Below are 13,305 nucleotides of genomic sequence, written 5' to 3'. Positions count from 1 at the left end.
TTATTTTTGTTTACTTGTTTTTTTTGTATTTTGTATCTGTGTTTATAGGACCCTCTTGAAAATGAGATGTCACATCTCAAGAGGCTATCCTTCAATAAATTCAATTCAATCAGCCACAGCAGATGGAGGAGGGAGCACAGCCAGCGATGCACATGGAGGATCTGTAAAAGACAAAGTAAAAAAACAATTATTTTAGACATTTGTTTAGAAATCTCACCTGATAGTTTCTGTCATCAATTACTCACCCTCATTCCAAACTCGTAAGAAGTTTGTTCATCTTCGGAAAAGGGACAGAAAGCTCTCAGATTTCATCAAAAAGATCTTCATTTGTGTTCCGAAGATGAACAAAAGTCTTATGGGTTGGGAACGACATGACAGAATTGTCAGTTTTAGGTGAACTAACCATTTAAGCTTCAGAGACCGGTGCATTGGGGGGCTTGCAGAGAACCATTTGAGCGGCGTAAACACAAATTAATAAAATAAAAGGTCTGATCATCTGATCTGATCATCTTCCATAAAGTGGTTACTATTTACATCTCAATGTCTGTAAACTCTTGCTTTACCAAGGCATTTTCAGGCTGGTCGGCCTCAGCGGTGTGACAGCGCTCGTCAGGAGGGTCTTGCTGTTGCTATAGCATATAAATATGCTATCTTTTACATGATTCATGTAATTAATAATAAAGTGACGAGACCAGAAACATTTTGTGTTTTTGACATTAGACATACAAATGTGAATGTATGCATGTCATAAAACATAAATATTATTTACAAATATTTTAAATCATGAGCGTACGTGGGAAAGATGCTACTAGATAGTTTTACAAATATTTTTCAACTCAAAAGTATATATGCATAATGTTTATTTTAAATAAATGATGTATTGTTACCCAATGTTCAAGACATGGTTACTGCCTTTCTGGTTCTTGGTTCTTTCGTTTAAGATCTTAGAAGAATTGTGAATACTTGCAACATTTTCTTTGCTTGGAAGCAGACCATCTCTTCCTGTTACCCAAGTTGAAGGTGTGACATCTGCTGTGAGACAGTGAGACGCTCTAATGCGAGACTGACAGGAGAAAGTCTCAGGTGGTGATATAGCTACTTCTAAAACATTGGTTGCTTTCTTTTTTCATATGATAATGTCAAGAATGTTTTATTAAGTCTTTCTGTGCTTTATATACATGGCATCTCATTCTCTTTCCTTCCCTGTTGTCTTTCTTATTGATTATATAACTACTTCTGTTTAGTTTAGCGATACACAAGTTAGACAACCTTTCAGTCTCAACTCTAGCGTAATTGTTTTGAACATCGACTTTTATGATGTTTCTTTACAGTTTGATGATGCTCGACTGTCGACAGCGGAAAGTTTTAGTCCTGAGTGCAGCGAAAAGCGTTTGTCCTGCAATTGCTCTCAATTACGAAGCAAGAAATACATTTATGTAAAGACATTTATTTAGTAACACCGTTAGTTGAGTTTTGTTTGTGGTGAGTGAAAATTAAAATACACTTTAGTCAGTGTATATATTCTCGTTTTCGCTCTGTTTTCAGGTAAAGAAAAACAAGCCAAGGAAAACTCAAATTTGTCTGCCAAGCCAGCGAAAACAACACATGGTAAGTGAATTTCAATTACTTTATACATTAGCGTTTAGTCTATATAATCATATTTGATTACTAGTTTGTGTAAAAGGCAACGAAGATTGAGAATGATCATTAACTTGTATGCGAAAACTCGTCAGATTAAGATACGGTTGATTAAGTCGGCTGAGGAAACATTAGGATGGTAAATGCAATCATTACAAATACTTACGAAATTGTTTTGTTTGGAAACTACATGTTTTTGTTCTGTTAAAGATGTAAATGCAGTAAATTCCAGTGAGCCGCTCTAGCGCCAGACTGCAGTGCGATGCTGCGCTCTAGCGTCAAGGCTGCGTACTGCATGCTTAAACACTGCTTTTTTCACCTGATACAGTGTACAATATGAATAATTACAGTAATTTCATAATTAATAACTAATAATTAATAAAAATGAGGAACGCTTCACGAATTTGCGTGTCATCCTTGCGCAGGGGCCATGCTAATCTTCTCTGTATCGTTCCAATTTTAGTATATGTGCTGCCGAAGCAAGCACGAACCGAGAGAATCGAGGAGAGCTATTTATATCCAGGACCCCCAGGTATGTATTTCAGTGGTGGCAAGTGGATAAACCACTTATTCTACTCACTTATGTCAAATGTGACTGTAAATCATGGTGATATGAGCCTGTAAACCTATAAAAACCATGATATTTTCAAATCAGCAGTTTTGTTTAGGTTTACCGTAGAGCTCTCTAGACCATATGCAAAGGAAGACTGTCTCTACTAGCTGTGATAGGACATCTCGGTGTGACGCAGAGACGCTCTTTGTCTCGTGTTACACACGCCCTCCCCCTCAGAATGCGCAGGACTTCGCCCGTTTGAGGGGGAGGGCGTTTAACACGAGACAAAGAGCTCCTCTCAGTGTTGCCAACTTAGCGCCTTTGTCGCTATTTTTAGCGACTTTTCAGACCCCGTCAGCGACAATTTTTCAAAAAAGCGACTAGCGACTAATCTAGCTACTTTTTGAACAAACCTCAGTAACCTCCAAATGTTGCCAGCATGAGTCCTGCGAGCACGAGATTTGCTTTCTCCTTGCCGCCACACACCTCTCTCTGCGTCTTCCCTGTTCTGTGAATGGCTGAGGGCTGCAGCTGCAGAACGGCAGCTAACAGACGTGAATGAGCAGTGTTGTTTCCACGGACGGACTTATCACTTATCTTTTGTTTTATAGTTAAAGAATTTAGTTTGACCATTTTATTTTCCTTTCTTTTCTTGTGCTTATTACTTGTATTACTCACTATCACAGTGCTTTAGTTCACCCAGTTCCCGAACTCTCTCAATTCAGATAATTTTACACATATAAAAAAAAACAGTCATTCAATAGCTACTTGTTCTATTGTCTGACAAAAAAAAAAAAAAAAAAAGTAAATGAGAACAGCTTTATTGGACATTCGGCTATAGCCTATATTATATTATATTATATTATATTATATTATATTATATTATATTATATTATATTATATTATATTATATTATATTATATTAAAATACAGTATGTGAGCATGATTTTAATGAGAAAAAACATTAGGCAGGCAGAACGCAAGTACGCCTCGATGACGTCATAAATATGCTAATTGACGTATTACGTCATCTAGCGACATTTAGCTACTTTTAGGGGAGGCGTTAGCTACTTTCCTTTGAAAATAGTTGGCAACACTGGCTCCTCTCTGTGTCCCAAGTACTTGGCTAGTAGAGACAGGCTTCTTTTGCATAGAGTCTACAGCTCAGATTATACTATCACATTTACAGTCACATTTGTTATAAGTGAGTAGAATAAGGGGTTTATCAACTTGCAACCACTAAACCACATCCCTTGGGGTCCTGACAGGCTTCTTTTGCACATGGTCTATTGCTCAGATCACATTTGATATCCGCGTTTCTCACACAATAGGCTCAGAGACCAGGAAACTCTTTTCAGAACAACTGCGGCAGTGAAAACACTGTGAAACGTCTAATAATCACAAAACTCAGAACAACCACTTGAAAGATTTGATCTGACGCCAGGATCAACGGGGGTTGTGTGCAACATACTTCCGTATTCAGGTCAAACAAGTTGCACCGCTTCCGGTTCAGGTCTTTTGTATGTTTTTCTATTACTTTGAAGAGCATAACCGATGTCCATCGCATTTGCAGATTACATTCATATATTAAAATTGAATAAAACGCCAGCACTAAAAATAACTAGCTAGGTTAGCTTAACTTAACTTAAAAGTCCACAGGCAGTTGTTAACACTTTCTCCGACAAGCGGATTTTTATCTGCGGAGCTTAATGTGGCCATGGGTTTTGTTAATAAATCCATCAGAGTGATGCCAATGATGATGGTTAAATCAAAGGGGAGAAAGTACATGTTATGTAGAATATGACTAAAAATGAGCAACAGGGCCCACCAATCCCTGTCTAAACCTATTTGAAAAAGTAATGTGGGACTGGAGCAATATATAGTCAGGGTAACCTGAGAGATGCAATCCAAATTGTTTCAAATCTTTTCGAATTTGTTTCAAGTTTCAAATTCTGCTGTAAAGCAGCTCTAACAATGGTAAAGATAATCAACTGTGTATACATACTGTGTATACAATGTATTTGTGCACACACATGTCCGTGTGAGTGCCGTGACAAACTCCTGTGTGCTCCACTGCACACTGAACAAGCAAAAGACACAAGATAGTAGTGTTTTACATTTGATTTGTCATGTCCATGTGTAGTTTGGTGTGTATAACGGTTTGTGTGTAGAGTTACTATGCAAAAACACCATTTTTAGAAGAGTTAAAATAGTTTTGAATGAAGTGTTTTCTTTTGCATTAGTGTGTGATGTTTTGTGTGTGGGGTTTTGAGAAAAGGAGCCATAGTTTCAGAAATTGTATATAAGCATTTAAAAAAAATATATATATTAAAAAACTGTAAATAATACTCAAAAGACACTCACTTGTCGCCATCTAGTGGTGTAATTAGTTTCCAAGTTTTGCCACCACAGAACTAAATAAATAATAAAATAATAAAATAAAAGTATTTTAAAATAGGAAAAAATAAGTTATTTTAAGTTGTAACAACATTATACAATATTACTGTTTCACAGTATTTCTGATCAAATAAATACATCCTTGGTATTAAATGTCAAAAAGGCATAAAAAAAAAGTCACTCACTTGCACTGGTCAAAAAGACACTCACTTGTCGCCATCTAGTGGCATAATTAAGTTTTCCCACTGTCTTAAAAATAACTCGCCCTGAGAAATACCAAAAAATTAGAGTTTTACAAAAAAAAAAAAAAAAAAGATTAATTTACCCCTTAGTGGCCATATACCGATTCTGATGTTATACGAATAATGAATTTGCAAAGACCTTTAATCTGTTTTCAACAATTAGCACTAGCCATATTAAAGAACTAAGGCCATTGGCATTATTTGAGGTACGATCAGTCGGCACTCTTTTTTGTGTGATACTTTTACGTATTTTTTAAAGCTTTGTTCACTGCAATTATATTGACGAACGCGAGCAGGAAATGAAAAACAATCTCGTTTTGTTATTGATTGGAGAAACTAAGCTTTTCTAACGCCGTTCGAAACGGCGAATCATGCTGATCACCCCCCCCAGCGGCGAACCACTGAACTATGGGGTTTACCTGATCTCTCGAGTAATGATGACCATAGACAGTAAAAGAACTAGGTAGTGACACCATAGACATTATGTCTATGATAGACACTTGTTCAATGGTTCGCCGCTGGAGGGCGACGATCAGCGTGATTCATGGGTTCACATCATAGACTGTGGTTCACATCGCCCCCCAGCGGCGAACCATTGGAATTTCGAAAGTTTCGAAACAGTGATGACGTAACGAAGCATCGTTTACTGAAATCGCGTGACTTTACTTAGGCAGTTTGATACACGCTCCGGACCACTGAATCGAAACAAAAGATTAGTAAAGGTTTCGAAGCTTCATGAAGCAGTGATTCAAAATCGAGTAGGGGCAGAGAATGTCTAATAGGAAGAGAATTGGCACTCTCTCTGGTTACTTCCGGTTTCTGGGCTGGCTGCAGTAACAGGTCTCTGTCCATGCGGGGGCGCTCGCAGGCGAGTGCAGAATGAATGGAGGTCTATGGCGCTATACGCCTCAAAATCCACTTTTCTCAGGATATAATTTTTTGTCTAGTAATTTGAATGTTGTATTCGAAAGGAGATGCAAAGAAATTACACATTGCTGGGTGTTAGATTTTTTAGAGTCACTTATTTGCTTTAAAAAGTCTTTTAAAATGTCCATGACGTCATACACATCGTACGACCAGAGATACTGCTTTACGGCAATCCTTCAGTCACTTTGGTGTTTCACGCAATTGCGACTTTATTTCACGCAATTCTGACTTTATTTCTCAGAATTGCGAGATATAAAGTCAGAATTGCGTGAAATAAAGTAAATGTAATACTCTTAAATAAATTTAAAAATGTAAATAAAGATGTAAACTCGCAATTGTGAGATAAAAAGTCGCAATTATCTTTTAAAATGTTTTATTTTGTGGTGGAAACAAGCTTCCATAGTATTGTGTGACGCAGTTGCGGAGAAGCAGCCTGGTTAACGCACGCGTTCACATATCAAAGAGATCATTAATTAGAATACATTTTTGCGAGAGGGATGAGCAAAGGATCGATTGGTATAGGCGGTGGGCCGGACCTCGAAATTACGAATTTAATACTTACCTCACAGCTGTCTACGTTTTTTTTTTGCTGAGGTCATGTAATAAAATCGTATAAGTACTATAGACATTGTTTCCAACTTTGTTGTATGCACATTTGACGCAAAATGTCCTTACAAACTCTTACTTTTTTAAACCGGCAAAGAAGCAGGAGTACTAATCATAACGTCAGAAAACCTCCCGTTTCCTTGACAACCAATGTAAATAATGAACACAGATTCTACAGCGGAGGAATATAATCTTTGTCAGTGACCAGAAAGCTGGGCCATATAGTGAAACTGACGCATAGCTTGTCTAACGGCAGATGAAGTAAAACCGTAAATCTCTGTAAAGTCCTAATCATAAATACAGTGCATGTTCACAATAACGGTTTAAATAAATAAAATAATACATGTTTTACCTCTGATATAAACATTTAGATTAAATATGCCATTCTCATTAATGGTGTTAAACACTTTAACTACATGAAATAAATACTGAGAAGTTACAACATTTTTATATTCAATAAATATAAATATTTGTTGTAGATGCAATGCTTTTGAACACTTCTCCTCTGGCATGCTGTGTTTTAATGTTTTAACTAATTGCTTATGATAATAGCAGATTGTCTGAGAAAATGGTTTCGTGCAAATAATGCACAACAAGGTCTATCTGTTGCCATTAAAAATAGAAATCAATTAAAAATACTATTTGGCCAGTGGAAAAGATTGAGAAAAAAATTTGATTTATTCATTCAAAAACAAGGCAAGGATAGGCTACTAAATTATTTGTATTAATAAAATGAGAGCATATGAATAAAGCGGAGCGGTGTGACGCTTAAATATAAGTTAAAAAACTTAAACATACGTTTAATTTATATAAGTTTAACCCCTTACTAGTCAGCCCCAATTTTGGCAAGTGATGCATTCATGACATACCCAAAATAAAAAGGTAGCTGCTCAGAAGTCATTCTGAATAGACACAACCAATATATATTTAAAAATCCAACCCTTGAGAGTTTACAATTCAAGACTCAAAATTAACCAGACTGTTATTAATATTGAGATAAATAAGCTCAAACATAGAAACGAAAACAACAAATATTAAGAATATATTTATTAAATGTATAAAATTTTTATGTGAATTTAGGATTGCAACTTATAACCACAACTAAAACATGGGGATTTTTTAAAGACAATCATCCCGCACATCCTATTCTATAATAAAATCAGCTAATCGAATATTCGAAAATCGTGACTCATCCCTAATTAATATAGTGTTATTGTGTAAGTGGATGACATGACAAGCAGCAAAAGGCAGTGCAATTTGTGTGTAAGTGGGGTCAAATGTTCATAGCAAATTTCAAAATAAACCAATGTAGCGGCATCATAGTGTAAACTACCAGTGTATTTGTGCAAGAGTCAATCAGCTGCCCTTAGGTTACTGGAGGGTGGGGGTGGAAGGAAGAGGCTCTCTATGATTCCCCTATAGAAAGTTAAGAGGATGGATTTTTGGGAGATGAGCCTTCCTCAACTGTGGGAGGAAGTGCAGAGGTTTTTGGACTTTCTTGGCCAGGTTCTGTTGGTGGTGTCGATAGATCAAGATGGGTCATCTGTGATGTGGATACTAAGCAACTCCGTGATCTTGACCTGCTCCATCATGGTGCTGTTGATGTGATGATTGTCAACGATCACCTCTGTAGTCATTTGGGTGTGGAGAGATATGATGTTGTCCTGTCCGTGTCTGTGTTAGATAAACAACTGAATTATATTCAGATAAATAAACACAGAAAGCGCACATTACTCATTTTAAATCACACTTTTCATCTTGACATTTGTATTAAGATGCTAACCATCTTAAACGAGCTTGCCAAGACTACTGCAGTTCTGACCACAAATAATTTTGTTAAATAACTCAAAAACAGCCATCTTTAACTAAAATATTTTTCCACCATACAGTATACCGGTTCTGTTATGTAGGTGAAGCCCAACCACTATCAATCGTGACAATCAACCATAATTGTCTTAAATAACTCCATGACTACCACTATAAAGTTGATTTGAAATAATTTCTTTGTTTTGGTTTGCACTCTTTTTAGCTGATAATTAGTCTAGCTTACTTGTAGCCTAGGTAGCTTGCTGTAACCAATACCGTTTACCCCGTGATTCTCCCTTACTAGTAGTCAGACTTATTTCCTGCTGTCTTCCCGTTTAAATATTTTTCCCGTAATTATCCCGTATTTGAATACCCTTTGCTTAGTTCATTGTGTATGTACCGAATGATTATTTTGGATTAGCCTAAGCAACATACCGTTAGACCTAACGTCAGCTTTACTGCTCCACTACCCACATTCTTTCGTGGCTAACGTTACTGTTTTCATCAAAAAAACATTTTATAGCTTGCAGTCTTAAATACAACTTATATGAAAAGCATTAAGATATAGGGGTTTATAATCATTGCAAAACAAATCTTACCTTGACGTTGTCTTGCCGAGACACGCGGTCTCTCCAGGGTGGGTTGATTTGGCTTCAGACTGACGCGACGCCGGTTCAACGAATAACGTGATTGGCCAAATCAATTCAACAAGGTAACAACACGAGCGTTGATTGGATCTCACTCCGGCCAACGTTTGTGATCAGCTAGCGAAATTAAATCTATTTTTATACTTTAATGTGCAACAATTGGCGTTGGAAACAATCGGTAATCTTTTTGTGAATTATTCATACAGACAAATTAAAAAAATGAGCCAGACAGCTGCTGGGTAACTGTCAAATCAAAAACTAAACGAGATAGACGGACTTGGCCCACTGTCTAGTAGCAGTTCTTCAGACCTAAAATAAGATTATATGTTTAAGTTCATCTGGTTTTGCTCAGTTTTTTTTTTAATTATTATCTTTTTCCTGCTTTTCTTCTTTGTTGTCTTTCCTGATTTATTTCATCATCCTGCAAGTGCTTGCTGTGAATCAGTGTTTTATATATATATAATTATTTTTATTTTTTTTTGGAAAATTAGAAGCCAGAAGAAACATATTCAACAAAAAAAAAATTTTTTTTTGTTCAAAAGGTATCAAATAAGGAATTGAACTTTAATTGATTATATTCTAAATTAAGATTTTCAGCCATAAGGTAAATTCAGTGTTACTGTTGGTGACTAAAAGGTTTTTTTGTTTTTTTGTTTTTGTTTTTCAAAGAAACAATGAAGTACGAGTGAAACCTAGAAGGGAACAAACAAGAGGTTAATGTATTCATTTACATAAACAGTGTTTAAAAGACAAGTGATTATACTTACCTTTTGAGTCCTTTAGAGTATTTGAAGTCCTTGAAACCTAGAAAAAAAAGGTGTTTAAAGAATTTATTTTATTTGTTTGAGAAGTACACATTGTATTATATTTTTTTTCCCTTTCCTGTATTTTCTTTAATTTATTTTTCTTTTATACATTCCAGTTATTGAATTAAAGTTTTTGAATTCAACACAAACAAAATAATACAATTAGTTACCTTATACCTTGTGTGAGTGGCTCATTATTGTTGTGACATCCTTATTCTCTGCAGGCGAATTTAGTCTTCTGATTGAACTGGTCCATACTCAGACTTTGTGTCTGTACCAAATTGAGTGAAGGGTTACATATCATTTTCGGGACAATTAGGACCGGATTTGGGACAACAGCTTAGATTTCGGGATGTCTGGTCACCCTAAGGCTGATTATTATCATACTCAGACTTTGTTTATTGGAATTTTTTAAAAATATAATCTTAAGAAAAAAAAAAAAATGATGTGGAAGTTTCAAATTTCTTCAAATAAACTGAGAAAATGTATAATTTTAAGGGAAAAATAAGTTGCTTTTAAATTTCATGGCATCAACACATCTCAAAAAAGTTGGGACAAGGCCATGTTTACCACTGTGTGGCATCCCCTCTTCTTTTTATAACAGTCTGCAAACGTCTGGGGACTGAGGAGACAAGTTGCTCAAGTTTAGGAATAGGAATGTTGTCCCATTCTTGTCTAATACAGGCTTCTAGTTGCTCAACTGTCTTGGGTCTTCTTTGTTGCATCTTCCTCTTTATGATGCACCAAATGTTTTCTATGGGTGAAAGATCTGGACTGTAGGCAGGCCATTTCAGTACCTGGATCCTTCTTCTACGCAGCCATGATATTGTAATTGATGCAGTATGTGGTCTGGCATTGTCATGTTGGAAAATGCAAGGTCTTCCCTGAAAGAGACGACGTCTGGATGGGAGCATATGTTGTTCTAGAACTTGGATATACCTTTCAGCATTGATGGTGCCTTTCCAGATGTGTAAGCTGCCCATGCCACACGCACTCATGCAACCCCATACCATCAGAGATGCAGGCTTCTGAACTGAGCGCTGATAACAACTTGGGTTGTCCTTGTCCTCTTTAGTCTGGATGACATGGCGTCCCAGTTATCCAAAAAGAACTTCAAATTTCGATTCGTCTGACCACAGAAGTTTTCCACTTTGCCACAGTCCATTTTTAACGAGCCTTGGCCCAGAGAAAACGCCTGCACTTCTAGATCCGGTTTAGATATGGCTTCTTTTTTGACCTATTTTTAGCTGGCAACGGCGAATGGCACGGTGGATTGTGTTCACCGACTGTTTTCTGGAAGTATTCCTGAGCCCATGTTGTGATTTCCATCTCAGTAGCATTCCTGTATGTGATGCAGTGCCGTCTAAGGGCCCGAAGATCACGGGCATCCAGTAGGGTTTTCCGGCCTTGACCCTTACGCACAGAGATTGTTCCAGATTCTCTGAATCTTTGGATGATATTATACACTGTAGATGATGATAACTTCAAACTCTTTGCAATTTTTCTCTGAGAAACTCCTTTCTGATATTGCTCCACTCTTTTTCGCCACAGCATTGGGGGAATTGGTGATCCTCTGCCCATCTTGACTTCTGAGAGACACTGCCACTCTGAGAGGCTCTTTTTATACCCAATCATGTTGCCAATTGACCTAATAAGTTGCAAATTGGTCCTCCAGCTGTTCCTTATATGTACATTTAACTTTTCCGGCCTCTTATTGCTACCTGTCCCAACTTTTTTGGAATGTGTAGCTCTCAAGAAATCCAAAATGAGCCAATATTTGGCATGACATTTCAAAATGTCTCACTTTCAACATTTGATATGTTATCTATATTCTATTGTGAATAAAATATAAGTTTATGAGATTTGTAAATTATTCCATTCCTTTTTTACTCACAATTTGTACAGTGTCCCAACTTTTTCTGATTTGGGGTTGTATATATATATATAATGGGTAGTAGGGGTTCCAAAGATAAAGGCAAATCACAGAGACAAGGGAAAACTAGGAGACTGTTGCATAACCACAAAGTCCAGAGGCTTTCATTTAGTCATTAATAATAATAAAAAATATGATGTATTAAATTACAAACAGTAGGAAAATTCTTTCTATTTTATTGCCATCCTTCATCTTCTTTGTCAAATGGGATGAAGTTTATTTAATGTGTGTTCAGTGTTCAACTAAAGTTATTCCTCTTTGAAAGTTGTCAGTAGAGCACGTCTATCTGCCTCATCATTACCACATTCCTTCTCATTCCCCGAGGGAATTAAAGCTTACTAAAACATTCATTCTAAAACCTTTACATTCTAAGACAAATAGCTGAAGATATTCTTGGTGGCGTCCACAGTCCTTTTATATAAATACTTTAGTTGTTAATTGTAATATCAACTATTCAGGTTACAAGTTGTGGAAACATAAATGGGTTTAACTATAACAACTTTTTTATGCACTTCCCTTTGCACAAAGCAAACATGAATTTTAGACACAGAGAATAACATCAGAGATGCAAATTTATTTACAAATAACTAAAGATTTCCTGCTTTCTTTCTTGATATTGTAGTGGCTGGTCTGACTGTACTTCTGGATCGCAGCGCTGAAGCAGAACAGGCGTAAAGAAAGGGGTTCACGCAACCGTTTATAAAGAAAAGAGCCCCAGTTATATTGTGGCTAGCATTTGAATCCCATGACACTACCATTAAAACAACGTTGTTGATCGTACAGGGGACGCCGAATATGAAGAAGGCCACTATGATTCTGACGGCCAGTTTTGTCAGCCTGTGCAGTTTGATTTACATACTGTTTGTCAAAATTGTGCATGAATTTTGTGTTGTTTGTTGTGGTGTAACTAGCATTTCTGTCTTCCTTCAACATCTGTTAATGTTAATGCAAGCTCATGGACAATATATGAAGGGCAGAGCATATACACTGCAGAAGACTTTCAGATGCAATATATCTTGGCATGTCAACTTAAAGACTTTCTTATTGAGCAAACACAATTGATTGATATGCACATCAGTAACCATTTGAAGGGTGATCTGTTTGTTGGTTCACAAATCCCAGAACCGTACCTTTGACATTTATTCACTATCCAAAGCGACTTACAAATGAGAAATAGGTTGTGAAAAGGCAAAAAAACACGTGTGCTCAAAATACAGTTTCAGACATTGCTTAGAGTAGCACAAGCTAGGGAGGGATTAAAGGAAAGTGATAGCATATAATTTTTTATTATTATTATTTTTATCAGTTGTCTTTTGAATGTTGCCAGGGATTCTGCATTCCAGATGAAGGCAGGGAGATCATTCCACCAAGCTGGGGGAACAGAGGAAACTCATGGATCTTCTCTGTGGGAACCCTGTGGTGAGTGATTTTGTGCCTCTGTGATGGTACCACCAGCCGTCGCTCATTTATTTGTTACGTAAATAAAATATTCATTTAAATACTCTATATTTGATATTGTGTATTTATATTACATTTAAATTTTAAATTCAATACTTCATTTTTTAATATATATATTGGTTTAAAAATAAACTATAAAATATATATGGATTTAAAATACTCGATTTAAAATTGCATTTATGTTCTGTTAAAATAATATAAATGGTTACATGAAATGCATCTGATATTGCATTTTTTGTATTATATTAAAATAGTATGTCTTTATTTCATTAGAAAATATATATATATATAT

General features: G+C 36.2%; 1 long non-coding RNA gene across 1 annotated transcript; it reads left to right on the top strand.

Moving 5' to 3' along the window:
* The first annotated feature begins 1,340 nt into the window (after positions 1–1,340).
* On the top strand, positions 1,341–13,253 carry LOC308690810. The gene is made up of 3 exons (XR_014030201.1): positions 1,341–1,436; positions 1,546–1,608; positions 12,883–13,253. It is a non-coding gene; the product is annotated as an uncharacterized lncRNA (long non-coding RNA).
* The last annotated feature ends 52 nt before the right edge of the window (positions 13,254–13,305 follow it).

This window comes from Scardinius erythrophthalmus, assembly GCF_964197995.2.
Source record: "Scardinius erythrophthalmus genome assembly, chromosome: 5".
Lineage (NCBI taxonomy): Eukaryota > Metazoa > Chordata > Actinopteri > Cypriniformes > Leuciscidae > Scardinius > Scardinius erythrophthalmus.
The sequence above is the reverse complement of the archived record's forward strand: the minus strand, read 5'-3'. Positions and strand labels throughout refer to the sequence as shown.